The following is a 6,015-nucleotide window of genomic DNA, read 5'->3' on the forward strand; positions in this document are numbered from 1 at the left end:
AATTTTCCACAGTTTGTTATGTTCCACACAGTCAAAGGCATTAGTACAGTCAATTAAGGAGAAGTAGACATTTTTCTGGATTTGTTTTTTCTTCCTTTTTCTGTGATCCAACAGATGTCAGCAATTTGACACTCTGACTTTTCTAAATCCAGCTTGAACACCTGGAAGTTCTCAGTTCATGTACTGTTGAAGCCTAGCTTGGAGAATCTTGAGCATTACTTTGCTAGCATGTGAGATGAGTACAATTGTGCGGTAGTGTTGAACATTCTTTGGAATTTCTTTTCTTTGGAACTGGAATGAAAACTGACCTTTTCCAGTCCTGTGGCCATTGCTGAGTTTTCCAAATTTGCTGGCATATTGAGTGCAGCACTTTCACGGCATCATCTTTTAGGAATTGAAATAGCTCAGCTGGAATTCTATCACCTCCACTAGCCTTGTTTGTAGTGATGCCTCCTAAGTCCTTCTCGACTTCACACTCCAGGATGCCTGGCTCTAGGTGAGTGACCATGCCACTGTGGTTATCTGGCTCATTAAGATCTTTTGGTATAATAATTTTAAAATATTTTCTATATAAATCCTGGAGAAATAATTAATCCTTTCCTGTGCATGAGCAACAAAAAATAATTTTTAAAAAGTTAGTAATATTTTATGCAAATTTGCATGCACCCATGCATGCACCCATTCTTTTTCTGTTGCATTTCTGTTCTTTATAAATCCCAGAATTCTAATATGGTCTATTTTTCATGATTTCAATAAAAATGACTGACACATTTAGAAGTGTTTAAGCTGCATTTTTAGTATATTATTTAAAGATGAAAGCTTCTCCTCTGAATAGACATTATTAATAAACATTCTTTACTTGAAAATTTATCTATATGCCATTTGAAAGACATTTCCAGAGACTAGATTTTGGTTACACAAATTCAAATCTTGTTTTTCTTCCACTGCTCACACAATACCATTATTGTTATCTGAAGGATAACTTCATATTGTTTTAAGACCTGTGGCCCAGTGCTTTTATATTTTGTCATGGTGATTTTTTACAGTGGGCAGGAATATTTCTGGAAGCCATTCTTACACTGCCCCATTTGGCAATAAGCTAAAAAAGAAAAAAAAAAAAACTAGACATTTCTCCAAAGAAGACATACAGATGGCTAACAAACACATGAAAAGATGCTCAACAGCACTCATTATCAGAGAAATGCACATCAAAACCACTATGAGGTACTATTTCACACCAGTCAGAGTGGCTGAGATCCAAAAGGCTACAAGTAATAAATGCTGGAGATGATGTGGAGAAAAGAGAACCCTCTTACACTGTTGGTGGGAATGCAAACTAGTACAGCCACTATGGAGAACAGTGTGGAGATTCCTTAAAAAACTGGAAATAGAACTGCCTTATGATCCAGCAATCCCTCTGCTGGGCATACACACTGAGGAAACCAGAAGGGAAAGAGACATGTGTACCCCAATGTTCATCGCAGCAGCGATGTAGATGTCCATCAGCAGATGAATGGATAAGAAAGCTGTGGTACATATACACAATGGAATATTACTCAGCCATTAAAAAGAATACATTTGAACCAGTTCTAATGAGGTGGATGTAACTGGAGCCTATTATACAGAGTGAAGTAAGCCAGAAAGAAAAACACCAGTACAGTGTACTAATGCATATATATGGAATTTAGAAAGATGGTAATGATAACCCTGTATACAAAACAGCAAAGGAGACACTGATGTATAGAACAGTCTTTTGGACTCTGTGGGAGAGGGAGAGGGTGGGATGATTTTGGAGAATGGCATTGAAATATGTATAATATCATATATGAAACGAGTCGCCAGTCCAGATTCGATGCACGATACTGGATGCTTGGGGCTGGTGCACTGGGACGACCCAGAGGGATGGTATGGGGAGGAAGGAGGAGGGTTCAGGATGGGGAACACATGTATGCCTGTGGTGGATTCATTTAGATTTATGGCAGAACCAATACAATATTGTAAAGTTTAAAAATAAAATAAAATTTAAAAATAAATAAATAAATAAAAAGAAAAAAGAAAATGTCTGATAATTAAGATTTAGTTTTCTTTTCTATTCTGAAAATGTTCTGTCTTTCTTACAGGTAAAAATGTTAGTCATCATTTTCCAAACTCACATAACTCCCACTAATATTTGTTATTAGTGAAATATGCACTACTAAATATTCTTACAGATGATTCACCATATATTCAGAGATGGATGATAAATAACACTTTATAAGTTTTTGATACACAAACTATAAATTTTGTTTTTATATGGAAGACTTTAGAAATATCAAATACATGTTCTTGATCTTGCCCTCTGTTGGAAAACAGCTATATATGCCAAAAAAGTAAAAACATCTGCTCATGTTCTTCACCAGAGAACCTATTAATATTTCTCAGAATTACTGGAAATTCAAGCAGGGGAATATTTCTAAGGAATTGTGGAACAGAAAAAATTTTCCCTTTCTCAACTCTCTTTCCTTGCCTTTCCTTCCTTTCCTTTTAGCTGGCTCCATACAGGTATTCATAGCATCCATACACTCTCTGACCCATGAGGGCATCAACTTCTGATAGATCCACGCACAACGTTTTGCTTTTCATTGGCATTTCTGACAGGCTTCACAAAACAACACGCACCTGACAACCCAAAAAAGAATTATTTTTTAAGAACCTGTTCAGAACAAGTAAATGTTCGCTTCTGATTATATAAGACATTTAGCATGAAATAGTTCTGATTTATTAAAGAAGTAATAAACAAGGAAGAGACATTTTAAACAGAGGGTAGGTAAACACAAACTTGAGAAAGATATCAAGACAATTGCAGCTTCTAAAGTTAAAAGAAATTTAAAGATGCAGCAGTAATCAGCTTGCAATCTAACAGTAATCAGCCCCCAATAAGAATGTGAAGGGGAGTGACCAACATGTCAAAATAGTAAAATCCTGAGCTCACCTCCTCCTGTGGGCACACCAAAAGCAAAACTGTTCATAAAACATCTGTCAATGAGAATGACCTGTATAGTAGCATAAAATATTTCCTCAAGTAATGATATAAGGAAGGAAACACAATAAGATAGGTAGGATGGGTAGAGATGCAATATAGCCGACACTCTCACCCCTGCTAAACCACAGAGGGGCAGATAATCACAATTGCAGAGAAATTGCAGAGATTCTTCCCAAGGAGAGAGGAAATCAAGCCCTACATGGGGATCCCCTGTCCTGGGATCATGCACTAGGAAGATGAGCCCCAGAATAACTTAATTCAGATAGCAGATCTTCTGTACACAAGCAGGAACTGGGAGGCTGTAGCAAATAGTGACTTGGTTACTAAAGAGCACGTAAGCAATCTCACATGCTCCAAGATATAGTGCTGAAGCAGAAGTTTGGAAGCAGCCTGGTTTAGGCACATTTACTCATCTTTGAGAACCTCCTAGAGAGGCAGGAGGCAACTGGGACTACCTCTGGGGACAAAAATTCTAGTTGTATCCATTTTGGAGTGGTCTTTCTACAATGAGGACACTGTTGCTGGATGACATCATTTAGGTGTCTTCTTTCTAACCTACTAGTACTGAGGTCATACCAGTGCACAAAGTTGCACTGGTTACACCAGTTTCAGGATTCCCCCTGCCATTACCTGTGATCAACCTTCCTGGGACACCCACCCACCAGCTGGCCAAGACCAGAACTGAGATAGTCCAAGCCATTGAGTCATCTGTCCCAGGGGTTGGCCCCATTCGCCAAAGGCGAGAAGCTCCACATAAGGCAGGGGCTGGCAGCCAGCCAGCACAGGGCTCAGCCCAGTTTAAAGAGCACACACAGCATTTCACATCAACACAAGAGAAGGGCCCACTTAATCCATATAGTGAGCACTCCTAGATGATCTAGCTCTAGTGAAAAGAGGGGATTCTGCTACTGAACCCATAGGAAATATCTACATAAGGCCACTTCTCCGAGATTGGGAAGGAGACCAAACCAGTCAGTTCTAAAAGAAATCAACTCTGAATACCATTGGAAGGACTGATGCTGAAGCTAAAGTTCTAATACTTTGGCCACCTGATGGGAAGAGTAGACTCATTGGGAAAGACCCTGATGCTGGGAAAGATTGAAGGCAGGAGGAGAAAGGGATAACAGGATGAGATGGTTGGATGGCACCACCAATACAAAGGAGATGGATTTGAACGAGGTCCAGGAGTTGGTAATGGACAGGGAAAACTGGCATGCTGAAGTCCATGGTGTCACAAAGAGTTGGATATGCCTGAGCAACAACAACAACAACAACAAAATGTCTGAAATATATTGAAAGTGGAGGCAGTAAAATAGCCCCTTAATAAATGCTCTTTTTTTGGTTTTTAGGAAGGGCTGTGTCTTCTGGTAGTGTCTATGTTAATCCACCTCTGGGAGCTAGATGTAGTCTGGTACTTAGACAATGCAATGTTGGAAAAGGGATAAGAGGAATGACGAGGGGAAGGACTCTTGGCAAATGTCTGCATTATCTGGAATACAGTTTTAGATTGTAACCATAAGGCTGTGTATACATTTTTGTAAAGTACCTATGTTTTTTCTAGAAAAGGTACATTATTTTGCAATATGTAGTCCTTTTAGGGGTCTCAAAGAGTTGGACACGACTGAGAGACTGAACTGAACTGAACTAGACATCCTGAGGTGACAATGTATAATAAAAAGTAGAACTCTTCAATTAACCAATGTGTAAATATCTTTGCTATAATTAATTATTTTAAAAAGGCAGCATCTTGGACATGGAATTGTTAAGCCATCTCTGAGAAATGTACATCAGGACTTGTTCATTTAGGTTGGCAGTGCAGGGGCAGAAAGAAGTATAAAGTGAGGGCTGTATGTGGATGTATTCATGTTTATATTTTTATGACAACCATTGATGTGTGTATCTCTCTTGGCTGTACTATAAGAATGCACTGTTAAATAATTAATTTAATGGAAACATACCTCCTTGCAAATACTTTAATAGTTTAGATCGGATAATGAATCCTCTTAGAAGCATTATACTTGGTGTACTGTATTGCTTTATGTCTTATTTTTAATTTAACATTAATAGGATGTGGTGTTTTAATCATAGCTCTGCCAATATCTTTATCCAGAGGCCTGTTGCCATTTTTATCTTCTCTGAAAATTTTGTCACCAAGAAAAGCAGTATTATTTTTTTCCACACAGATTGAGTTGGTGTAGCATATTCTTGGTAATCAAAGTATTAATAGCTTTGGGACTTTGAAATGGTAAATATTCATGATGTGTGAAAGAGCATGTTACATAGCTCTATGATCTTTATTACATAAAAATGTGAAAATCACAAATGAGAAGGACATGTCAGATGGCAAACTGCTTGTGATTATGAATGATTTTGGTTTTGGCTTCTTGAGTTTTTTTAGTTTCCTATTATGCACATGTTAACTTTTAAGAAATAAATGTTATTTTAGAAACCTAAAAAAAAAACAAAAAACAACTTACCTCACAACTGTGCTCATTTCACATGTTAGCAAGGCTATGTTCACATCCCTTCAAGCTGGGCTTCAGCAGTATGTGAACCAAGCACTTCCAGATGTGCAAGATGGGTTTAGAAAAGGCAGAGGAACTGGAGATCAAATAGCCAACATTTGTTGGGTCATGAGAAAATCAAGAGAACTCTATAAAAACATTTACTTCTGCTTCATTGATTATACCAAAACTTTTGATTGTGTGGATCACAACAAACTGTGGAAAATTTTTGAAGAGATGAGAGTATCAGACCACCTTATCTGTTTCCTGAGGAACATGTATGCAGATAAATAAGCAGCAGTTAAATCTGGACCTGAAACATGTGACTGATTCCAAATTGGGAAAGAAGTATGACAAAACTGCACTTAAAAAAAAAGGGGGTGGGGAGGAGCTAAGATGGCGGAGGAGTAGGACGGGGAGAACACTTTCTCCCCCACAAATTCATCAAAAGAACATTTAAACGCCGAGTAAATTCCACAAAACAACTTC

This window comes from Bison bison, unplaced genomic scaffold, assembly GCF_000754665.1.
Source record: "Bison bison bison isolate TAMUID 2011002044 unplaced genomic scaffold, Bison_UMD1.0 scf7180017863457, whole genome shotgun sequence".
In the NCBI taxonomy this organism is placed as follows: domain Eukaryota; kingdom Metazoa; phylum Chordata; class Mammalia; order Artiodactyla; family Bovidae; genus Bison; species Bison bison.